The sequence below is a fragment of the Moschus berezovskii genome, chromosome Y, assembly GCF_049115385.1.
Source record: "Moschus berezovskii isolate FMDL1 chromosome Y, NW_MosBer_1.0, whole genome shotgun sequence".
Lineage (NCBI taxonomy): Eukaryota > Metazoa > Chordata > Mammalia > Artiodactyla > Moschidae > Moschus > Moschus berezovskii.
Genome location: NC_142489.1, coordinates 82,266,362 through 82,293,080, shown reverse-complemented (window position 1 = coordinate 82,293,080; position 26,719 = coordinate 82,266,362). Strand labels below are relative to the sequence as shown.

The 26,719-nt window shown below is 41.5% G+C and overlaps 1 pseudogene; it reads right to left on the bottom strand.

Moving 5' to 3' along the window:
* Nucleotides 1–18,723: 18,723 nt before the first annotated feature.
* Nucleotides 18,724–20,473, bottom strand: LOC148773182 (serine/threonine-protein phosphatase 2A 65 kDa regulatory subunit A beta isoform pseudogene; annotated as a pseudogene).
* Nucleotides 20,474–26,719: the final 6,246 nt, after the last annotated feature.

Here is a 26,719-nt window from a genome sequence, read left to right as displayed (position 1 = left end):
GCTTCAGGAGGGAACAAAAACAGTAGATTTTCAACATGATATATTGAATGTCCTTGTCCTTGTCTTTTCCAGGTTATCACAGAGGACTAAATGGATTATTCCTGTTCTTTTTGAGAAGGACCTGCCAGTCAAAGCAGAACATGAAAAGAAGGTAAAAGGGACTGAGAATGAATAATCCGTACATGGAAATGAAATAGCTAATGGAATCACATTTAAGGTGATATTGCTCAAACGATGCAAATTTGACAACATCGTCAGTCAGTCAGTTCAGTCGCTCATTCTTGTCTGATACTTTACGACCCCATGAATCACAGCATCCCAGGCCTCCCTGTCCGTCACCAACACGTGGAGTTCACTCAAACTCATCTCCATCAAGTCGGTGATGCCATCCAACCATCTCATTCTCTGTTTTCCCCTTCTCCTCCTGCCCCAAATCCCTCCCGGCATCAGAGTCTTTTCCAATGAGTCAACTCGTCGCATGAGGTGGCCAAAGTATTGGAGTTTCATTTTCAGCACCAGTCATTCCAATGAACAATCAGAACTGATCCCCCTTAGAATGAACTGGTTGGATCTCCTTGCAGTCCAAGGGACTCTCAAGAGTCTTCTCCAACACCACAGTTCAAAAGCATCAATTTCTCGGCGATCAGCTTTCTTCAGAGTCCTACTCTCACATCCATACATGACCACTGGAAAAACCATAGCCTTGACTAGACAGACCTTGGTTGGCAAAGTAATGGCTCTTCTTTTTATATGTTATCTAGGTTCATCATAATTTTCCTTTCAAGAAGTAAGAGTCTTTTAGTTTCATAAAATACCTGAAGTCTAAAACAAGAGCATTGAACTTTGGGCCTGAAATCTTAACTAAGGACACCAATTTCAATAACACTTACCACAGCTTCAAAATGCTCACCTCTCTAAGCATGGCATTCTCAGCTACATTGAATGTAATTTTTCAGTGAAAGAAAAAGTGTGTTTGTGGACCACACCCTTATCTACACAGATATTCCACAGATTTTACTGTTCATTAGCTGCAAGAATGAGAGTGGGCAACTTAATTTGGGGTTGTCCTATGTGGGTAACCATCCCATAAAAGGGATCTGACTTGATGTTGCCACCATCATCTAAAGGAATGACCCCAAATTTGAGATTTCAAAGATTTCTAGGTAGTGTTCATGCTATTTGGATACTGCAACAAACAGACACTTTGTTCAGAGTATTTCGTTGTGAAATATATTAGGGATCAACCATGGATATCGATCCCTGCTTACTCCATGACGTTTCTAGATTATTAAAATTAATGATTCTCTTTTTATATACATGTCTCCACAAGTACTGTTGAATTTTAGGGTACTGGGGCCTGAAACTGCATGCTTAGAATGGGTTCTTATAGACTGTAAATTTCATGAGAGCAGCAGTCTTATTATAATTTGAATTCCCACATTTAACATTCGTGTAAATATAATAAATATTTATCAACTTGGCAAAAGTTATCAGTAAAGAGGAAAGGCCATTTATGATAATACTGAAGGTTATAGGAATATGTTGAGTAATGTATATAGCATTTGATTTGTTATGACATTTCTTTATTGATAACTTAGTGAGTACTTAAAATGTATCATTTGCAGGCTCTAATTTTAGCTGATGTGAAAGATACGTAAAGAGAGTAGCCCCAAAACACACGGAAGTCCTGATATCTGGGCTCAACTTGGTAGGAGGGCAAATGGCAGTTCCTTCCAACCCCACGAAAGAGTTGAGACAAAATTGTGAGAAGGGGCTTAGCATGGCTGAAATTAGGTTGAGAGATTGTAGCTCCGGAAGCACAATATAAGAGAAAGATAATGAAGTTTTTAAGGAAAAAATATACCATGTCTTCACAGAACTTGTTAATCACACTGATGTGCTACAATCACCACCAGGAATTTATTCTGTCTCTGTGGGAACCGATAAGCAACATCTAAACATGCATTAGGAAATATAGGGTGGAATCCTGGTGTCAGCAAATAAGGGCTTCCTTAAGGACAGCGTCTTCCCTGGTGACTCAGAGAGTAAAGCGTCTGCCTGCAATGTGGGAGACCCGGGTTCAATCCCTGGGTCGGGAAGATCTGTGAAGAAGGAAATGGCAACCCACTCCAGTATCCTTGCCTGGAGAATCCCATGGATGGAGGAGCATGGTAGGCTACAGGTCACGGGGGTCGCAAAGCGTCAGACACGAGTGAGCTACTTCACTGTCGCTTTCACTGAAGGACAGCAGAACAGAAATGACCCTATACAATATCACTTGTAAAATACATATCTTGTGCTGACCATGGGCCAGTCACTGATTATGTCATCTTATCTTTGCTTTCACAGTGACAGTACAGTGATGATCATGATTTTATAATTTCAAGCACATAATGAATTTCTATACTGAAGATAGCCTGTTGTCTACCCTTTTAAGACTCTACAAGTATCTAATAGAATATAACGTAACTGTGAATGCACTAAGGTACATATATGCATTTCCATTTTTTAAATTTTATTTGTATCTCTTCCTTCACCCATAAACTCCTAATGTAGACACCCGTTCATTTCATCAGGGATGATTGCAGAAATCACGTTACATCCATTACCTCTTTTCCCTTTGTTCTCATTTTCTTGCTTACCAATATTAGATTGGTGTCATTGACCTAGGATGCATAATGAATATTTTCTTGTTCTGAAGATTTTTTAAAACAGTGCAGTAAATTAGCCAGACATTAAAATAAAGCCTCATTTTTCTCTTCAGTGTTTGAACAGAGAAAATGAAATTATGAAGGTGAACATGTAATTTTATTGTTCAAATACAAGAATGAAGGTATTTGTTGACATCTCCCAACCAAAATTTCAATCTTCTTTAGGCTCCATAATCTGACATTTATTTAATAGGTCCGTTTTAATTAGCATGGTTTTCACATAACAATGATTCTTAATGAGTTGACTTTAAAGAGAGGAGGCAGATGTATAAGTGATCCTTGCCACTGAGGGCCATGAGTTGCCTCTCTTTTGAAGGTCACAGAAAGGACTGTCACGGGCTGACGTATCACTATATCTATCTGGAAACTTAGAAGGCTCCACCATCAGTCTAGAATAACTGCCCTTAAATGGAGATACGATGTGGTTCTGAGAGTTGATGTAGTTGTAGTAGGCAAGTCCTCAACGTGGCCATTTACCTGAGTGTAGCTGCTATGTGAGTGCCACTTAAACATGCTCAACTGATTTAAAACAGCAGGTTGATCTCCCACAATCTGTTCTGTTTGGCTAACTGATATTGATGATGGGAAAGGTAAGTCACACAGAGCTAGAGCTCTTGTATTAGCGACTATCTGGCTGGTGTGAGGCTTTTGTATGAAAGGCACAATTAAACTGGTGGCGGCTGACTCTCTCCACTAGTTTCAGGAAGAAAATCAGAGTTACGATCATCTATGTTGACACTTGCTTTAACATACTTCTCCTTGCAATCTCGAAATAACGAAGATATTGCAGACACATTGTTAATCCCAAATCTTCTTTCTATTCTTCCTAAAAATTGAGGATAGCCTCTTTTGAAGTTTGAATTATAGTAGATCTGTAACTAAAGACAAAGGATACAATTATTTAGTTTCTTTATAAACCAAGGTAAAACTGCCATAAAAGCTAAACTATAAAAGTTTATTCCTTCATACAGATGGCTAACAAACACATGAAAAGATGCTCAGCATCACTCATAATCAGAGAAATGCCAATCAAAACCACAATGAGGTACCATTTTGCGCCAGTCAGAATGGCTTATATTCCCAAGTCTACAAGCAATAAATGCTGGAGGGGGTGTGGAGAAAAGAGAACCCTTTTACACTGTTAGTGGGAATGCAAACAGCACAACCACTATGGAGGAGAGTGTGGAATTTTCTTCAAAAACTGCAAATAGAGCTGCCATACGACCCAGCAATCACGCTCCTGGGCATACACACTAAGGAAACCAAAATTGAAAGAGACACATATATGCCAATATTTATCGCAGCACAGTTTGTAATAGCCAGGACATGGAGGTAACCTACATGTCCGTCTGCAGACGAATGGATGAGAAAGCTGTGGTGCATAAATACAATGGAGTATTACTCAGCCATTAAAAATACATTTGAATCAGTTCCAAAGAGGTGGATGAAACTGGAGCCTATTATACAGAGTGAATTAAGGCAGAAAGAAAAACACCAATACAGTATACTAACACATGTATATGGAATTTAGAAAGGTGATAACGATAACCCTGTAAATGAGACAGCAAGAGAGACACAGATGTATAGAACAGTCTTTTGGTCTCTGTGGGAGAGGGCGAGGGCGTGATGATTTGGGAGAATGGCATTGAAACATGTATATTATCATATGTGCAACGAATCAAAAGTCCAGGTTCGATGCAAGATACAGGATATGCGGGGCTGGTGTACTGGGATAGGATGGGGAGGGAGGTGGAAGGGGATTCAAGATGGGGACACATGTACACCCAGAGCAGATTCATGTCAATGTATGGCAAAACCAATACAATAATGTAAAGTAATTAGCCTCCAATTAAAATAAATAAAATTAGAAAAGAGAAAATAATTCCTTGAATGATACCAATTAAATTCCATCAAATTAAACGCCTCCAGAGTAGTTTTAACAGCTAACATGTGTGAAACAAATATGCTCCTCAACTAAAAATATGTTGTATATATATATAGTAAATACCATAGACTCATATCTTGTTTCAAGTTGATTGGAAAGTTTGTTTAACATCAAATATTATATCCTCTAGCTGTCTCAACTTCAAACAATAAAGCTTTTTCAACAAATTGCTATGTTGAGTTCCGTTTTAGCTACATATGGTAACATGTTTTCTAGGTCACATGATTTAATCTTACATATTGCTACTAAGTGTAAATTTTGGGATATCTTGCTCAAAAGAGAGATGCTGTTTTCTTCTTCCAGAGAGTCAGAGAGTGAAGAAGATCTTTGAAGAGGTTGTCGCTTTTTACTAAACCCATAACAGTTCAGCTGTCGAACTAAACTTTTCATATTATTGGCTTCAAATATTCTGAAAGGCGCCTTTCTTTCCAAGACTTCTTTCTTGAAGAGTTCATCATTGATCACTAAACAAGTGCCACTCTCATCCCACCAAATAGATTGAAACTGATCTATTTCCACTATATTCCACAAATTTTGTGGAAAAGTGAGTGAAAGAATATCATTCAGCTCACCTGTTTCAGAGACAGAAAATGTGTAACGTGGCCTTTTCATCAGAACTTCCTCAGACAAAGCCTGAAAAGCATATTCTTCAATAAGAAATCGCAGAACCAAGTCCCAGCAAGTGTATAATCATGCAAAGGTCTGATGGAGGTTTCTGAGCCAGTGGATTCATCGTTAGGAGGCACATCTTTAATTTCTGAAGAAATATGTGCCATGTCAGAAAACTCTTTCTTCAGATACTTTTCTCATTTTTCTGGTTTTACACACAGCAAATTCAAACGCTGCTTGGAAGGCCTAAGGGGGAAACTCCCTAGACCATCACAGAGGTTCCAAAAGGCACTGGTCTCCTAGCAATGGAAGGGTAGCTGTGACATCACAGCATCACTGGTCTCCTAGCAAGTGAAGGGTAGCTGTATCATCACAACGTCACTGGTCTCCTAGAAATTGAAGGGTAATTTTCAACCAGCGATTACTTCAGCATCAGCTTAAAACACAGGCTCCTTGCATAAATAGCAACCAAAACCATAAACCTGCAAAATCTCATTCCTAAAGAATTTTTATACGGATAAGTCACATCAGTAATTTGGTTTCTGAAATAAAAGTGATTCTCGGTGGCGGCCAAGAGAAGCTACCCCACGCCCGAGGCCAGGGTTGTGGCGGAGAGGAGCTACCCCATGCCCGAGGCCAGGGACAGCGGGCGAAAGGAGCTACCCCAGGTCCAAGTGGCGCCTGCTGCGCAGGCACAGGAGGGCCGAGAGGAGCTACTCCACATTCAAGATCAGGAGGGGCAGCTGTGAAGAGACACCCCTCGTCCAAGGTAAGGTGCAGTGGCTGCGCTTTGCGGGAGCAACCGTGATGAGATACCCCACAACCAAGGTCAGAGAAACCCAAATATGATGGTAGGTATTGAGAGAGGGCATCAGAGGGCAGACACACTGAAATCGTATTCATAGAAAACTAGTAGATCTGATCACATAGACCACAGCCTTCTCTAACTCAATGAAACTAAGCCATGCTGTGTGGGGCCACCCAACATGGGCGGATCATGGCGGAGAAGTCTGACAGAATGTGGTCTACTGGAGAACGGAATGGCAAACCACTTCAGTATACTTGCATCGAGAACCCCAAGAACAGTATGACAAGGCAAAAAAATAGGATATTGAATGAGGAGCTCCCCAGGTCGGTAGGTACCCAATAAGATACTGGAGATCAGTGGTGAAATAACTTCAGGAAAAAATGTAGGGATGGAGTCAAAGCAAAATCAATACCCAGTTGTGGATGGGACTGGAGATGGAAGCAAGGTCCGATGTTGCAAAGAACAATATTGCATACGAACCTGGAATGTTAGGTCCATGAATCAAGAAAAATCGGAAGTGGTCAAACAGGAGATGGGAAGCTTGAACGTAGACCTTCTAGGAATCAGTGAACTCAAATGGAATGGAATGGGTGAATTTAACTCAGATGACCATTATATCTACTACTGTGGGCAGGAATCCCTTAGAAGAAATGGAGTTGCTATCATGGAGAACAAAAGAGTCCGAAATGTTGTACTTGGATGCAATCTCCAAACGATCAGAATGATCTCTGTTCATTTCCAAGACAAACCATTCAATATTACAGCAATCCAAGCCTATGCCCCAACCAGTAACACTTAAAAAGCAGAGGGTGAATGGTTCTATGAAGACCTTCAAGACCATTTAGAATTAACACATAAAGATGATGTCCTTTTCATTATAGGGGACTGGAATGCAAATGTAGGAAGTCAAAAAACACCTGGAGTAACAGCCAAATTTGGCCTTGGAGCACGGAATTCAGCAGGGCAAATACTAATAGAATTTTGCAGAGATAACACGCTGGTCATAGCAAACAACCCCTTTCAGCAACAGAAGAGAAGACTCGACATATGGACATCACCAGATGGTCAACACCGAAATCAGATTGATTGTATTCTTTGCAGCCAAAGATGGAGAATTTCTATAAAGTTAGCAAAACAAGACCAGAGCTGACTGTGACTCAGATCATAAACTCCTTATTGCCAAATGCAGACTTAAATTTAAGAAAGTAGGGAAAACCACTAAACCTTTCAGATATGACCTAAATCAAATTTCTTATGATTATACTGAGGAAATGAGAAATAGATCTAAGGGATTATATCTGATAGATGGAATGCCTGATGAACTATTGACGAAAGTTCATAACATTTTACAGGAGACAGGGACCAAGACCATCCCCATGGAAAAGAAATGAAAAAAAAAAAAAAAAGAAAGAAAGAAAATGGCTGTCTGGGGAGGCCTTACAAACAGCTGCGAAAAGAAAAGAAGCGAAAAACAAAGGAGAAAAAAAAAAGGTATAAGCATCTGAACGCAGAGTTCCAAAGAATAGCAAGGAGAGATAAGAAAGACTTGCTCATCGATCAATGCAAAGAAATAGAGGAAAACAATAGAATGGGAAAGACAAGAAATCTCTTCACGAAAATTAGAGATACCAAGGGAATATTTCATAAAAAGATGACCTCAATGAAGAACAGAAATGATATGGACCTAAGAAAAGCAGCAGATATTAAGAAGAGGTGGCAAGAATACACAGAATAACTGTACAAAACCAATCTTCACAACCAAGATAATCATGATTGTGTGATCAAAGACCTAGAGCCTGACATCTTGGAAAATGAAGTCAAGTGAAAAATGTTGCTGTGAAAGTGCTGCACTCAATATGTCAGCAAATTTGGAAAAATTAGCAGCGGCCACAGGGCTGGTTAAAGTCAGTTTTCATTCCAATCCCAAAGAAAGGCAATGCTGAAGACTGATTTAAACGACCGCACAACTTCACTCATCTCACACACTAGTAAAGTCATGCTCAAAATACTCCAAGCCAAGCTTCAGCAATACGTGAACCATGAACTTCCAGATGTTCAAACTGGTTTTAGAAAAGGCAGAGGAATGAGAGATCAAATTGCCAACATCCTCTGGATCATGGAAAAAGCAAGAGAGTTGTAGAGAAACATCTATTTCTGCTTCATTGACTATGCCAAATCCTTTGACTGTGTGGATCACAATAAAATCTGGAAAATTCTGAAAGAGATGGGACCTTTCAGACCACCTGCCCTGCCTCTTGTGAAACCTGTATGCAGGTCACGAAGCAACAGTTAAAACTGGACATGGAACAACAGACAGTTTCCAAATAGGAAAAGGAGTACGTCAAGGTTGTATATTGTTACCCTGTTTATTTAACTTCTATGCAGAGTACATCATGAGGAACGTTGGCTAGAAGAAGCACAGGCTGGAATCAAGATTGCCTCGAGAAATATCAATAACCTCATATATGCACATGACATCACTCTTATGGAAGAAATCAAAGAGTATCCAAAAAGGCTCTAATGAAAGTGAAAGAGGAGAGTGAAAAAGTTGGCTTTTTCCATAAGCCAACATTCAGAAAACTAATATCATGGCATCTGGTCCCATCACTTCATGGGAAATAGATGGGGAAACAGTGGAAACAGTGCCTGACTACATTTTTGGGGGGCTCCAAAATCACTGTGGATGCTGATTGCAGGCAGGAAATTAGAAGACGCTTACTCCTTGGAAGCAAAGTTATGACCAAACTAGATATCATATTAAAAAGCAGAGACAGTATTTTGCCAACCAAAGTCCGTCTAGTCAAGGTTATGGTTTTTCCCTGGTCATGTTGGATGAGTGTGTTGGACTGTGAAGAAAGCTGATCGCCAAAGAATTGATGCTTTTGAACTGTGGTGCTGGAGAAGACTCTTGAATCCCTTGGACTGCAAGGAGATCCAGCCAGTCCATTCTAAAGGAGATCAATACTGGCTGTTCATTGGAAGGACTGATGCTAAGCTGAAACTGCAATACTTTGGCCACCTCATGCGACGAGTTGACTCACTTGAAGAGTCTGATGCTGGGAGGGATTGAGAATGGGAGAAGATGGGGATAACAGAGAACGAGATGGGTGGATGGTATCATCGACTCAATAGCCATGAGTTTGAGTGAACTCCGGGAGTTGGTGATGGACAGGGAGGCCTGGTGTGCTGTGATTCATGGGGTCCAAAGAGTCAGACATGACTGTGGGACTGAAATGAACTGAACATCCTTCCTCAATGATCCATCGGATGTTGGCAATTTGATCTCCGGTTCCTCTGCCGTTTTTAAAACCAGCTTGAACATCTGGAATTTCACAGTTCACGTATCGCTGAAGCTTGGCTTAGAGAATATAAAGAATTATTTCACTAGCATATGAGATGAGTGCAATTGTGTGGTAGTTTGCACATTCTATGGCATTGCCTTTCTTTGGGATTGAAAAGAATATTGCCCTTTTCGAGTCCTGTGGCAACTGCGGAATTTTCCAATTTAGCTGGCATATTGAGTGCAGCACTTCTAAAACATCGTCTTTCAGAATTTGAAAAAGCTCAACTGAAATTCCAACACCTATACTAGCTTAGTTGACTAAGGCACACTTGACTTCACATTCCAACATGTCTGGCTCTAGGTGAGTGATCACACCATAGTGATTATCTGCATCGTGAAGATCTTTTTTGTACAGTTCTTCTGTGTATTCTTACCACCTCTTCTTAATAGTTTCTGCTTCGGTTAGATCCTTACCGTTTCTGTGCTTTATTGAGCCCATCATTGCATGAGATGTTCTCTTGGGATTGCCAATGTTCTTGAAGAGATCTCTAGTCTTTCCCATTCTATTGTTTCCATTCTTTTTTTGCACTGATCCCTGAGGAAGGCTTTCCTTTCTCTCCTTGCTTTTCTTTAGAAATCTGCATTCAAATGGATATATCTTTCATTTGCCCCTTTGCTTTTTGTTTCCCTTGTTTTCAAAGCTATTTGTAAGGCCTCCTCAGACAGCCATTCATTTTTTGCATTTCTTTACCTGGGGATGGTCGTGATCCCTGTTTCCTGTACAATGGAAGGTACCTCCATCCATAGATCTTCAGGCACTCTGTCAATCGAATCTAATTCCTTACATGTATTTTGCACTTCCAGTGTATAGTCTTAAGGGATTTGATTTAGGTCATATCTGAATAGTCTAGTGGTTTCCTCCACTTTCGTTGAGTTCTTTCTGAATTTGACAATAAGGAGCTGATGATCTGAGCCACAGTCAGCTTCCTGTCCTGTTTTTGCTGACTGTATAGAGCTTCTCTAATTTAGCTACAAAGAGTATAATCAATCTGATTTCAGTGTTGACCATCTAGTGATGTCCATGTGTAGAGTCTTCTCTTGTGTTGCTGGAAGAGGGTGTTTGCATGACCAGTGCGATCTCTTGGCAGAACTCTATTAGACTTTGCCCTGCTTCATTTTGTACTCCAAGGTCAATTTGGCTGGTACTCTAGGTGCTTCTTGACTTCCTACTTCTGCCTTCCAGTAGCCTATAATGAAATGGACATCTTTTTTGAATGTTAGTTTTAGAAGGTCTTGTAGGTCTTCACAGAACTTTCAACTTCAGCTTCTTCAATGTTACTGATCAGAGAAAAGTTTTGGCTTACCGTTTATTGAATCATTTGCCTTGGAAAAGAAGAGAGATCATTCTGTCATTTTTGAGATTGTACCCAAGTACTGCATTTTGGACTTTTGTTGCGTATGATGGCTACTCCACTTCTTCAAAGGGATTCTTGCCCACAGTTACAGATATAATGGTCATGTAAGTTAAATTCTCCCATTCCAGCCCATCTTAGTTCACTGATACCTAGAATGTCAATGTTGTCTCTTGCCATCTCCTGTGTGGCCACCTCCAATTTGCCTTGATTCAAGGACCTAACAATCCAGGTTCCTATGCTATATTGCTCTTTACAGCATCAAACCCAGATTCCATCACCATCCCATTCACAAATCGTTGTTGATTTTGCTTTGGCCCAATTGCTTCATTATTTCTGGAGTTATTTCTCCACTGATCTCTAGAAGCATATTGTGAACCTACCAAGGGTAAATCTTCCAATGTCCTATCTTTTTTTTGTTTTCATGGTCTTCATGTGGTTATGAAAGCAAGAATACTGATGTGGTGTGCCTTTCCCTTTTCTAGTGGACCACATTCTTTCAACTTTGGTGAAGGGCTGTCATCAGGTAAAAGACAATTTCTTCTTGGAGAAAACTCTATTGCAAACCTAGACTTTTTATTTAGAAGAGACATTCAGCTTGGTAACAAAGGCCTCCACTTCACAAGTCCCTGTTTTTTATCCAGTAGTCATGTGAAGATGTGGGAGCTAATATATAAAGAAGACTGAGAAAAGCAGATTCTATGGCTTTCAACTGTGCTGCTGCCGAAGACGCTTCAGTTCAGTTCAGTCGCTCAGTCATGTCCAACTCTTTGTGACCCCATCAACATGGCAGGCCTCCCTGTCCAACACCAACTCCCAGAGACCACCCCAACTCATGTCCATTGATCAGCAATGCCATCCAAATATCTCATCCTCTGCCTTCCCCTTCTCCTCCTGCCCTCAATCTTACCCAGCATCAGGGTCTTTTCCAATGAGCCAGCTCTTCGAATCAGGTGTTACAACTATTGCAGTTTCAGCTTTACCGTGTTACATTCCAACGCATACCCAGGGCTCATCTCCTTTAAGATGGACTGGTTGGATCTCCTAGAAGTCCAAGGGCCTCTCAAGAGTCTTCTCCAACACCACAGTTCAAAAGCATCAATTTTTCGGCTCTCAGCTTTTCTTACAGTCCAACGCTCCCATTCATACATGACCACTGTAAAAACCATAGTCTTGACTAGATGGACCTTTGTTGGCAAACGAATGTCCCTCCTTTTTAATATGCTATCTAGGTTGGTTGTAACTTTCCTTCCAAGGAGAAAACACCTTTTAATTTGATGGCTGCAATCACCATCTGTAGTGATTTTGAATCTTCAAAAAATAAAGACTCTTAAGGGTCCCTTGGATTGTAAGGAGATTAAGCCAATTGATCCTAAAGGAAATCAACCCTACGTATTCAATCGAAGGACTAATGATGAAGTTGAAACTTCAGTTTTGGCCAGCTGATGCAAAGTCTCAATTGACTGTAAATGTCCATGATGCTTTTAAAGATTGATGATAGGAAAAGAAGGGAGTAATAGAGGATAATATGGTAGGACCATATCTGAAATACAATGGGCATGCATTTGAACAAACTCTGGGAGATAATGAAAGATAGAGAGGCCTGTTGCACATGCGTCACAAAAGAGCTGAAGACAACTTGTTGACTGAGCAACGACACCTAATGTCTCTAGAGTTACTTTTTCAAATCACTTGAACATATATTTAATGAAAGTAGTAACAAATATAAACTAAGGTGGTTAATAGAAGATGGTGTAATGCATTTTTTAAAGAAAATATGGGAACTGTAGGCTCTAAAAGAAACAAATCTTTGAATTGAATAAATTGTAAGTATTAGTGAGAAGGAAGAGACAGGAAGATGGAGGAGGAATAGCACAAGGAGACAACTTTCTCACCCACAAATTCATCAAAAAAATATTTGAACGCTGAGTAAATCCCACAAAACAAATTCTGAAGGCTGGCAGAGGACATCAGGCACCAATAAAAGCAGGACATTGTCTTCAAAAGGAGGTAGGAAATAATATAAAAGATAAAAAGTGAGAGAAAAGAAGGAGGGATGGAGGTTTGTCCCGGGAAGGGAGGCTTAAAAAAAGAGAGAAGTTTCCAGACACTGGAAATATTCACTGGTGAATCTGTGGCAACCATTGGAACCTGAGAGGGCAACATAACCAGGAGAAGCAATAAATAAATAATTAAAACCTACACACTACATGCCCAGTAGTAACTCCATGGGAGAAGCAGTCCAGCCGCCCACACCCCCCCTAGCAAGCTGGGACTGGGCAGGGAGGCGCGGGCTGCACGCCTTAGAGTAAGGACAAGGCCTGAATGCCCTGAGGGCAATCTGAGGGAGCTAACTTAAGGTACATAAGCAGACTGTGTGATAGTTATCCCATGAAATGGTTAGAAACCCCAAGCTAAGACACCTCCAGACCCACTCAGAGAACAAAGGACTGAACAGTGCTAGCAGCTGTGGTCAGCCCATCCACAATCCACAGCCGAGACGGCAAGGGAGGGCAGTCAGATCAGGAAGCAGGCAATCGTGGCACCAGAGAGGCATCTAATACCAAGCTTCAAGCAGGCCTTGTTGTTAACCAAGACTTCTTGGGTTCTGGCCTGTCAATATCCGCCTGAGAAAGTGTGCTGGTGGTACGCCAAGAAAACCGAGCAGCAGGGATTGGGGAGGCAATAAGTAGCAGTGACTCTGCTGGCCAAACACCTGCTCACCTGAGCTGCTCAGACCAGGAAGGGCAAAAAATGCAGGCCCAACTGAATCTACGCCTTTGTGGAGTATCCAAGAATCAGAAGCTGAGCGGCCTAGACCACAATGTACATCCAACCCAGTGACAGCCTCGGAATGTTCCCGGCAGAGCAATCTAGAGCCTGTGCAGTGTAGACTGGGACAGCACACATGCCGTGAGCGGGGGTAAACCCAGTGTGGCTAAGACACTGCAAGCACTCCCCACAGACACCACTGGTATTTGTCTGCAGCTTATTTCCCTCCCCACAGCACGACTGAACAGGTGTGCCTAAAAAGATGTCTACCACTGCCGCCTTGTGTCAGGAAGGGAATCAGACACTGAAGAGACCAGCAAACAGAAGAAGCTTAAACAGAAGGAACTGCTTTGGAAGAGACAGATGAAGAAGTCTTGAGCCTACTACAAAAATAAGATTGAAAACCAGAGCCAGAGGCTTAAGTCCAAATCCTGAGAACAGCAGAGAACTGATGTTCCAGGGAACATTAATTGATAGGATCTCATCAAATGCTTCCATACCTACACTGAAACCAGGCAACACCAAAGGGTCAACAAGTTTCAGAGAAAGACTTTCCACACAAATTCTCCAGCAACACAGGAGAACAGCACTGAGCTTCAATATACAGGCTTCCCAAAGCCACTCCAATCCCACTGATATCTGAAAACTCATTACTGGACACTTCATTGGACTCCAGAAAGAAGAAATCCAGCTCCACCCACCAGAACACTGACATAAGCTTCGCTAACTAAGGAACCTTAAAAAGCCACTCATCCAAGGCCACACACAACAATGAAACTACACAATAAAGAAAATTCCACAAACTGCCAGAAGACCGAAAGGCCACCACAAACAGAGCAATATAAGCAAGATGAAGAGGCAGGGAAATACTCAGCAAGTAAAGGAACAGGACAAAGGCCCAGCCAAAAAAAAAAAAAAGTAAGTTTTAGGGAATCTACCTGATAAATAATTATAAATATTGACAATGAAAATAATTCAAAATCTTGAAAAAAAACTGGAGTTCCAGAAAGATAACCTGGAGACAATGATTGAGAAGATGCAAAAAACATTTAATAAGGATCTAGAGGAAATAAAAAAGAGTGACTATACAATGAATAATGCAGTAGATGAAATCAGAAACACTCTGGAGGGAACCAATTGCAGAATAATGGAGACAGAAGATAGGATAAGCGAGTTAGAAGATAGAATTGTAGAAATAAATGAAACAGAGAGGGAAAAAGAAAAATGAATTCAACGAAATGAGGACAATCTCTGAGACCTCTGGGACAATGTTAAATGCCCCAACATTCGAATCATAGAAGTTGCAGAAGAAAAGACAAAAAGAAAGACAATGAGAGAATAATTGAGGAGATAAGAGTTGAAAACTTCCCTAAAATGGGGAAGGAAATAATCACCCAAGTCCAAGAAACACAGAGAGTCCCTAACAGGATAAACCCAAGGCCAAATTCTCCAAGACAAACATGAATCAAACTAACAAAAATCAAACACAGGAGCAAGGGAAAACCAAAAAATAAAACACATGGAGATTCCCAGAAAGATAACAATTGATCTTTCACCAGAAACTCTTCAGGCCAGGAGGGAATGACACTACATACTTAAAGTGATGAAAGAAAATAACCTACAGCCCAGATGATTGTACCCAGCATTGATTTCATTCAAATATAAAGGAGAAAACAAAAGCCTTACAATCAAAATCTGAGAGAATTCAGCATCACCAAACCAGTTCTCCAACAAATGCTAAAGGATCTTCTCTTGACAGGAAACACAGAAAAAGTATATAAACTTGAACCCAAAACAGTAAAGAAAATGGCAGCGGGATCATACTTATCAATAATTACCTTAAATATAAATGGGTTGAATGTCCCAACCAAAAGACAAAGAGTGGCTGAATAGATACAAAAAAAGACCCTTATCATGTTGTCTGCAAGAGACTCACCTCAAAACAAGGGACACATGCAGACTGAAAGTGAAGTGCTGGAAAAAGATATTCCATGCAAATAGAGACCAAAACAAAGCAGGAATAGCAATATTCATATCAGATAAAATAGACTTTAAAACAAAGGATGTGAAAAGAGACAAAGAAGGAAACTACATAATGATCAAAGGATCAATCCAAGAAGAAGATATAGCAATTATAAATATATGCACCCAACATAGGAGCACCGCAATATGTAAGACAGTGACTAACAAGTATGAAAGGCTAAATTAACAACAGCGCAATAATAGTGGAAGACTTTAATATCCCACTCACACCTATGTATAGATCAACTAAACAGAAAATTAACAACGAAACACAAACTTTAAATGATACAATAGACCAATTAGACCTAATAGATATCTATAGGACATTTCACAGCAAAACAAAGAATTTCTCCTTTTTCTAAAGCGCACACGAAACCTTTTCCAGGATAGATCACATCCTGAGTCATAAATTTTGACTTGGTAAATACAAAAAACATTGAACTTTTTCAAGCATCTTTTCTGCTCACAGTGCAGAAAGATTTGATCTCAACTACAGGAGAAAAACTATTAAAAAGGCCAGCATATGGATGCTGAACAACACGCTGCTGAATAGCCAACAAATCATAGAAGAAATAAAAAAAGAAATCAAAATGTGCATAGAAATGAATGAAAATGAAAACACAACAAACCAAATCTTATGGAACACTGTGAAAGCCATGCTAAGGGGACAGTTCATAGAAATACAGGCATGCCTCAAGAAACAAGAAAAAAGTCAACCAAATAACCTAACTCTACATCTAACGAAACTAGAAAAGGAAGAAATGAAGAACCCCAGGGTTAGTAGAAGGAAAGAAATCTTAAAACTAAGGCAGAAATAAATGCAAAAGAAACAAAAGAGACCATAGCAAAAATCAAAAAAGCCAAAAGCTGGCTCTTTGAGAGGGTAAATAAAATTTACAAACCACTAGCCAGAAACAAAAGGAGAAAAGCCAAATCAATAAAACCAGAAAAGAAAAAGGAGAGATCACAACAGACAACACAGAAATATAAAGGATCATAAGAGACTGCTATCAGAAATTATATGACCATAAAGTGGAAAACTTGGAAGAAATGGACAAATTCTTAGAAAAGTACAACTTTCCAAAACTGAACCACAAAGACATAGAAAATCTTTACAGACCCATCACAAGCACGGAAATAGAAGCTGTAATCAGAAATCTTCCAGCAAAGAAAAGTCCAAGGCCAGAAAGCATAACAGCTGAATTCTACCAAAAATTTAGAGAAAAGGTAACACCTATTCTACTCAAATTATTCCAAAAAATTGCTGAGGAAGGGAAACTTCCAAACTCATTCAATGAGGCCACCATCACCCTAATCACAAAACCTGTCAAAGATCTCACAAAAATAGAAAACTACAGCCCAATATCACTGATGAACATAGATGCAAAATTCCTTCACAAAATCCTGACAATCAGAATCCAACAACGCATTAAGAAGATCATATATGATGACCAAGTGGGCTTTATCCCAGGAATGCAAGGATTCTTCAATATCCGTAAATCAATCAATGTAATATAGCACATTAACAAACTGAAAAAAAATGAATATCTCAATAGATGCAGAGAAAGCTTTTGACAAAATTCAACATGGATTTATGATAAAAACCCTCCAGAAGATGGGAATAGAAGGAACATACTTCAACATAATAAAAGCTATATATGACAAACCCACTGCTGCTGCTGCTGTTGCTGCTAAGTCACTTCAGTCGTGTCCGACTCTATGTGACCCCATAGAGGGAAGCCCACCAGGCTGCCCTTTCCCTTGGATTCTGCAGGCAAGAACAGTGGAGTGGGTTGCCATTTCCTTCTCCACTTCCCTATACAAAATCCCATTCGTGAAGCCCTGTTTAAAACATTTCAAACAAGGGCAATGTATGATCAGACAAAACACCACAAGTTAACAGGCAGTATATGTCATCTTAACCTTTAAAATATTAAAAGTTACATATTAACTTGTCTTACTTGTGATATGACAAGACTGAACGACTTAACTGAACTGAATTGAACTGAGAGGAAGAAACCTCATATGGTTTACAATGCTGTTCTTAATTCCTAGGGTTTTAAATCTACATGATACTAAAAATATCCCAGTATTGTGGTGAATATTTTGGTACCTAATCTCTCAGTTTCTTATATATTATTTCTGGTATGGGAATAGTAAGCTAAAGAGGCTCTAATTTTGTCATGCTTGTGGTCTTTTCAGTATTCCTATGGGAGGCTTCATTAGACTTGTCCTTCATTCAGTTCAGATCAGTTCAGTCGCTCAGTCGTGTCCAACTCTTAGCCTATGCTAATATGACAAACCCACAGCAAACATTATCCTCAACGGTGAAAGATTGAAAGCATTTCCCCTAAAGTCAGAAACAAGACAATGGTGGCCACTCTTACCACTACTGTTCAACATAGTTCTTGAAATTTTGGGCACAACAATCAGAGCAGAAAAAGACATAAAAGGAATCCAAACTTGAAAAGAGGTAAAACCCTCACTGTTTGCCAATGACATGATCCTCTAATCAGAAAACCCTAAAGACTCTACCAGAAAACTACTAGAGCTAATCAATGAATACAGTAAAGTTGTAGGATATAAAATCAACACACAGAAATCCCTTCCATTCCTATACACTAATAATGAGAAAATAAAAAGAGAAATTAAGGAAACTATTCCATTCACTGTTGCAACGAAAATAATAAAATACTTAGAGATATATCTACCTAAAGCAACAAAAGCCTTCTTTTTTTTTTTTTTAAATTTCTAGACCTTTAGTTCTCTGTGAAAAGGGGGGAAAGGGGATAAAATAAAAACGGCACAACTGACACGTAAAACCACCAAGAGGAAGGGAGGGAGGCAGAGGAGATGAGGGAGGGGCCCCCATGCAGCAGCATTGGCTGGCGACAGGGGTGCTCGTGCCACTCTCCACCTGGCGGGAGCGGCCCCATCCTCCCAGAGCTCTGCTCCGTCCCACCCTGTGTGCCCCTAGCCCCGTGAGGGGTGGACTTGAGGAGTCGGAGTCCCGGTCTGAGGGAGGAACCGTGCCGGGGGAGGGACCTGGGGTCAGACCATGCACGGGGAGTGACAGCCAAAGGACCCCCACTGTCCCCCCAGGGAGGGGCCTGGTGGGGGAGGGTGGACACCATAAGCCAGTAGTGGGTCCTCTTCCAGCATTAGGCGAGAGACAGAACAGTCAGAGACTCCTGGGCGAAGTAATTGACGTCCACGTCCTGGTCCTGGGTCAGCTTCTCAAGGACGGGCTTGACCTCGCTCTGCAGCATGCTGTTGTCCAGGATGTGCCCGATCTTCTACAGGAACTTGGCCATGTTGAGGCGGACGTTGACAACAGGTCCCCGGCCATGTTCAGCACGGTGGGCAGCATGTGCTTGGTGATGATGTCCTGCCCGCAGATCTCAGACAGCACATTGATACAGAAGAGTGTGGCCATGCAGTGCAGGTAGTTGGGGTCCCCAGACATGGCCAAGACCGTGGGGATGATAGTTGCATTGGCCCACTCCTTCCCGAACCTCTCCACCAGCTTCTTGAGGTTGCTGGTGGCCACCTCGCGGACGGCATAGACATGATCCACAAGCCAGGCCATGCACAAGGAGTTGAATTTCTCAGCAAAGAACTCCACCCCTAGTTGTCCCGCCAGCAGAGGGATATAATTGATGATGGCCGCCGCCCCCGCTACTTGGCATCCTCCGCGAGCTCCACAATGGCAGGGAGTAGGGACTTCAAGAGCTGCCTGATGCCGATCACGTCGTTCATGAAGTCCAGGTTGGAGATGATGTTCAGCCGCGCTTCCGGGCACTCCTCCTTCAACTGAGCCAGGAAGAGGTGCAGGAGGTGCTTGATCATGCTGTCTTTGCCCAGGATCAGAAAGAAGCCCATGATGATGGAGGCCAGGGCTGACTTGACGTGCTGGTTGGCATCAGACACCAGATCCTTGATGCAGGGCCAGATCTGGGTCATGATCACATTCTCCCGACAGTCAGAGGAGAGCTTTTCACAGAATTCTTTGACCTTGTGAGAGGCAGCAGCCCTCACCTCAGCCTCACAGTCTTTCATCAGATTCTGGAAGGAAGGACCCAGGTTCTTCTGGGTGATTTCAGGCCCCACTGCTTTCTGGAGCCCTGTGAACTTGTCGGCCACCATGTAACAGACACGCCAGGACTTGTCCTCAGCAGCCTGGCACAAGGTGGGCATCATCATATCCTCCAGGGCCTCCTGGGGAAGGAGTTTTGCGATGTTCATGCATGCCTCCACTGCTAGCGGTCACACCGAGTCCTGCTCGTCAGAGGTCAGTTTGGAGAACATGGGGATGATCTTACTCTTGATGTTGTCCAGCTCCAGCACCTTGGCAAACTCCCCAACCTTGGAGGCTGTGGGTCACCACACCATGGGGGTGTCATCTGAGCATAGGTTCTGGAAGTACTGTTGAAGCTCAGCCTTGACGGCACTGGACACATGGGGGAAGCAGGCTGAAGTGTGGGAGGTGAACCAGGCTCCGCCTGCCAGCCACTTCACCAGGGGCACAAAGTGGACCTCGAGGTCGGATGGGGAGTGCTCATGCGAGATGTCCCGCAGGGATTCCACTGCCTTATCCAGCACCACCGTCTCCTCCACCATGGCCAGCGACTTCTGGGGCGGCAGCAGGCAGTGCATGTACTCGAGGCCACCCACCAGAGTGGTGAAGGTGCCCAGCTGCTCTGCCAGGTCCAAAAGGACCTCGTCCTCATCGTAGACTGTGTCTGTAAGGAAGGGCAGAAGTTTACTGTGGGCCCTTTCGACCCCAATGGTCAAAGCAATGGTGGACAACTTCTAGATGCTGTTGGGGCAAAGCTGAACATCCTCGTTGCGGAGCTCGTCTATTAGCACCGTGATGGGGTAGAGCTAGTGTTTGCCATCGGCTGCTGCCATCTTGGGCCCATCCCCTTCCTGTCAAGACTGAGGCCAATGCCATGCTAAAACTGGGATAGGGAGGGGTTGGGCTGGGAGGAGGAAAGGAACAAAAGACTTCTATATAGAAAACTATAAGACACTGGTGAAAGAAATCAAATAGGACACTAATAGATGGAGAAATATACCATGTTCGTGGATTAGAAGAATAAATGTTGTGTGCCAGGAGCCAGCGAGGGAAATCCTACCCATGGCAAAGGTCATTTGGGGAAGAGGCCCGACGGGCAAAGGCTAATCAGGACTCGAGGAACCCCCTGGACTTATCCGAGGATCTACCCCAAAGAAAACCGAACTCTGACTGCCTTACTATCTTACACCTCTTATCAAATCCTCTAATACTTACGGGGGCTTCCCCCCAACCACCTTTCTCTGAAAACATTAATTCAGAGCTGTAGTTTAAAAGTTCTCCTTGGCTTAATAGGAGTGTTCCAATCCAAGCCCCTCTAATAGCTTTCTAACTTGCATGACAAGTTTGTCCGGGCTCTTACAACTATGAATGTGACTGTTTACAGCCTCCCAGCCATGCAAGGACAGAAAGCCTAATATTCTAAAATAAAGGAATTTGTTGAAGAAGTTAAAATCATTAGAATAGTACTAAAAAATATTTCATTGTTGAATCAATGCTTGCTGCAAAGTTTATCTATTGTATCCTTGGAAATATATTAATCACATACAGAGAATATAAATAGTAGCCTTTGATTTAACCACATCAGATCTTAAGTTAACAAATTCCTTTCTTGTAGCTCACTACACCTTTGCCTTATAGGAATGTAATTTTGTCATGTGTCTAGCACCTGACTTTACGAAAATCACTTTAAAAGAATATAAGACTTTTTCTACCTAACTAACCTTTGTTAGGAGAGAGGGCCATAAACTGTCAGCAGGCCTCCTGGCCAGAAGATGATGTAAACCACCTAAAACTTTTGTGTATCATGAGATATACAAAAATAAGCCCTGATCCTGATAAGGGTCAAGACTGCTGACCCCACGTGATGTTGGCGTGACTCTATACCTCCCATTCTCTATTTTTTTTCGCACAACTTAGGGTATAAAAGCAGCACTGGAAAATAAAATTTTGGGTCTTGCTCAGTGAAGCTTGGTCTCCCCATGTCGTTCTTTCTCTTTTTCCATCCTTTTCTCTATTCTCCTTTTTCTGGTTGAGATCCTTTGAGCGCTGGGCCCTCTGAGTTTACTTATCTGCCTGGGCGTCTAAGACCCACTCGAGGGGGTGCCCTGGTGGGGTGCCTCCAATGATTCAAGAGGGCACCTGCGGCCTACGTAAACAGAGCAAACCCCGTGCTGAGGTTTTCTTTCTCTCTCTCTCTCTCTCAAACTGACGCCGACGCCGTTCATCCCGAGGACATCCTGGGCCATATCGAGGCTGGTCCCCGATAATTGTGAAAATGTGTATACTACCTAAAGTAATGTATACATTCAATGCAATCTGTATCAAGCTACCAACAGTATTTTTCACAGAACTACAACAAGTAATCTCACAGTTTGTAGGGAAATATAAAAAACCGCGAATAGCCAAAGCAATCTTGAAGAAGAAAGGTACTGAGGGAAGAAGAATGGAACTGAGGGAATCAACCTGCTGAACTTCAAGCTCTACTACAAAGCCATAATCATCAAGATAGTATGGTACTGGCATAAAGACAGAAATATAGATCAATGAAACAAAATAGAAAGTCCAGAGATGTATCCATGCACTTATGGACACCTTCACTTTGACAAGGAGGCAAGAATATAAAATGGAGAAAAGACAGATTCTTTAACAATTGGTGTTGGGGAAACTGGTAAATGAATGAAACTAGAACACTCCCTAACAACACCCAAAAACAATCTCAAAATGAATTAAAGATCTAAATGGAAGACCAGAAACTATAAAACTCCTAAAGGAGAACATAGGCAAAACACTCTCTGACATAAATCACAGCAGGATCCTCCATGACCCACCTCCCAGAATATTGGAACTAAAAGCAAAATAAACAAATGGGGCCTAATGAAAATTAAAAGTTTCTGCACAGCAAAGGAAACTTTAAACAAGGTGAAAAGACAGCTTTCAGAATGGGAGAAAATAATAGCCACTGAAACAACTGACAAAGAATTAATCTCCAAAATATACAAGCAGCTCCTGCAGCTCAATTCTAGATAAATAAACAACCCAATCAAAAATTGGGCCAAAGATCTAAACAGCCATTTATCCAAAGAAGACATACAGATGGTTAACAAGCACATGAAAAAATGCTCAACATCCCTCATAATCAGAGAAATGCAAATCAAGATGACAAAGAGGTAGCATTTCACACAAGTCAGAATGGCTGCTATCCAAAAGTCGACAAGAAATAAATGCTGGAGAGGGTTTGGAGAAAAGGGAACCCTGTTACACTGTTGGTGGGAATGAAAACTAGTAGAGCCACTGTGGAGAACAGTGTGGAAATTCCTTTAAAAAACTGGAAATAGAACTGCCATAAGATCCAGCAGTCGCACTCCTGGGCATAAACACTGAAGAAACTAGATTTGAAAGAGACACGTATACTCTATTATTCATTGCAGCACTGCTTATAATAACAAGAACATGGAAGCAACCTATATGTCAATCTGCAGATGAATGGATAAGGAAGCTTTGGTACCTATACACAGTGGAGTTTTACTCGGCCATTAAAAAGAATACATTTGAATCAGTTCTAATGAGGTGGATGAACCTGCAGCCTATTATACAGAGTGAAGTAAGCCAGGAAGAAAAACAACAACACAGTATACTAATGCATACAATTTTGAATGATGGTAATGATGACCCTGTATACGAGACAGCAAAAGAGACACAGGTGTATAGAACAGTCTTTTGGACTCTGTGGGAGAGGGATGATTTAGGAGAAAGGCATTGAAACATGTATATTATCACATGTGAAGTGAATCACCAGTCCAGGTTCGACAAATGATGCAGGACGTTTGGGGCTGGTGCACATGGATGACATGGAAGTAGGATAAAGGGAGGAGGGTTGTGGGAGGGGGGTTCAAGAAGGGGAGAACGTGTGCACCTGGGGAGGATTAATGTCAATATATTGGAAAACCAATATAATATTGTTAAGTAATTAGCTGCCAATAAAAAATAATAATACTTAAAAATAAAAAATAGAATTAGTGGGCAAGTAAAATTTCATCCAAGCAATAAATAATAAAGGAACCCTAGTTTCTATACTAATAGTAGACAAATAAGTCTTTTAATCAAAAATGTTTTGAGACAAATCACATTTATTATGATTGTACAACATTTTAAAATTTTATTTATTTTAGCTGGAGCAGTTAAATAATTACAGTATTGTAGTGGTTTTTGCTATTCATTGATATCAATAAGCCATGGGTTTACATGTGTTCCCCATGCTGCTCTCCCCTCAGGATTAAAGTCTGGCTGAAGAAAATACAATTCTCAAATTTTTTGCTGTGCATTTTTCCCAGTCAGTAGCACAAATTCCCGGAGAAGGCAACGGCAAACCACTCCAGTACTCTTGCCTAGAAAATCCCATGGATGGAGCAGACGGGTAGGCTGCAGTCCGTGGGGTCGCTAAGGGTCGGACACGACTGAGCGACTTCACTTTCACTTTTCACTTTCACACATTGGAGAAGGAAATGACAACCCACTCCAGTGTTCTTAACTGGAGAATCCCAGGGACGGGGGAGCTGGTGGGCTTCTGTCTATGGGGTCACACAGAGTCGGACACGACTGAAGTGACAGCAGCAGCAGCAGCACAAATTCCAGGATTTTAAAATAAATGATCCTTGTACAGACCTCAGCTTTCAAACTACATTTATAATTTCCTACTTAGGATACTTCTGAATATCAGAGGCTTACTATTAGGTACTAAAATATGAACGAATTCATGTTTCTATAAATCGGTGACATCAACTGATAATCCTTTACTTTTAGAAATAAAAAAAAATGGAGGGAGGGAAGGTGAAGGCAGAGGAAAATGATGGGGAGACCACTTTCTCTCTCACAAATTCATCAAAAGAACATTTGAACACTGAATAAATTCCATGAAACAACTGAATGCCGGCTGAGGACATCAGGCACCCAGAAAAGCAGCCCATTGGCTTCAAAAGGAAGTAGGAAAAAACATAAAAGATACAAAGAGAGACAAAAGAGGTAGGGATGGAACTCTGTCCTGGGAAGGGAGGCATAAAAAAGGGAGAAGTTTAAAAAGTTCCGAACACCAGGAAAAACTCTCACTTGTGAGTTCATGGCGAGTTTCGACCTCAGAGGGCAACATAAGTGGGAGGAAAAAGAGAAAAATAATCAAAACCCACAGAATACTCTCCCAATGGTAACTCCCAGCAGAGAAGCAGCGCAGACACCCGCATCCACCATTAGCAAGTTGGGGCTGGGCAGTGAGGTGCAGGCTTCATTGAGGACCCAGCCTGAATTCCCTGAGGGCAATCTGAAAAAGCTAACTGAAGATAGCAAAGCAGACTGTGGGATAGCTACCCCGCGAAAAGGCAAAAAGCCCTAACCTAAGACTTCGTGAGACCGGCTCACAGAAAAAAGGACTGAGCAGAACTAGCCAGCTGCGAAGGCCCATCCCCCACAGAGACATATAAAGGAGGTCAGGCAGGGCCAGTAGGGGGCAATCAAGGCCCCAGAAAGTCATCCGATACCAAAATGCAGGCAGACTTCTTTGCTGGCCAGGGCTTCTTATGTTTCTGGCCAGTCGACATCTGCCTGAGAAGGTGCTCCGGTTGTACACACAGAAAACCAAGCAGCAGGGACTGGGGAGGCGATAAGTCACAGCGACCCTCCCGGCCAAACACCTGGTCACCTGAGCTGCTTAGACTGGGGAAGGGCACAAAACGAAGGCCCAACCAAGTCTGTGTCTTTGTGGAGTACCTGAGTATCTGAACCTGAGTGGCTCAGACCAGGGATGTGCATCCAACCCAGAGCCTCTGTGGGAGAGGGTGAGGGTGGAATGATTTCCGAGAATGGCATTGAAACATATATATTATCATATGTGAAATGAATTCCCAGTCCACGTTTGATGCATGAATGTAGTATATTCGGGGCTAGTGTCCTGGATGAACCAGAGGGATGGCACTGGGAGAGATGTGGGAGGGGGTTCAAGATGGGGAACACATGTGCACCCGGGGCAGATTCATGTCAATGTATGGCAAAACCAATAAAATAATGTAAAGTAATTAGCCTCCAATTAAAATGAATAAATTTTTAAAATATTAAAAAATATAAAAGAAAAAAAAATGTCAATCAAATGAAGTGAGGAATACTTATGTCTTGAGTCTGAATTGATTCTGGCTATTTTAGCTCTGAATTTGAAGTTTTTGCTTTATGGTTTGTCTATACTTACTAAAGCAGTCCTTGGTGCAGATTTTACTTGACAAATGCACCGGTACATATTTTACTTGACATATGCACTATGATGCATTATTTGTTATTTCCCCAAGTTGGCCAAGTAGTGACTATCATTTTTCAATTTTAGAAACAATTTGAAATTGGAGAATAATAGCTTTACAATGTTTGTTACTTTCTGCTGTACCACAATGTAAATCGGCTATCAGTATATATACATGAGATTCCATTTTGAGCAGCCCTCTCACCTGCTCTTGAGTCTCCTCTGTTACTGAACAGTCCACTCGTCTAGGGCACACCAGAGCCCTGAGGAGGAACTTCTCACCAGCTAACTACTTCATACTTGGTATTGTACATATGTCAGGGTATCTTGCTCAAATCGTGCCACTCTCTACTTACACTTCTGTGTCCAAGTCTTTTCTTTACCTCTGCATTTCTCATCCCACCTTTCAGATAGATTCTTCAGAACCAGAATTCTAGATTCCACATATATGCATTAATCTACAATATTGGAGTTTCTCTTTCTGAATTACTTCATTCTATATAATAGGCTCTAGATACATTCATATCTCAAGAAATAATCCAAGGTTTTCCTTTTTCTGGATGAGAAATTTTCCATCCTAAGGATGTACCAAAGCTTCTTTATCCATTCATCAGTAGAGGACATCTAGATTGTTATATATCTTATTTAATGTAAATGATACTGCAGTGGATGCTGGGATACACATGCTTTTTCTTTTTTTGTCCTAATGGTGTTTTCATCTGTGTATATGTCAAATAGTGGAATTTGGACATATGGTAGTTTTATTAATACTTTTCTAAAGAACATTCATACTCTGCTCTATCTC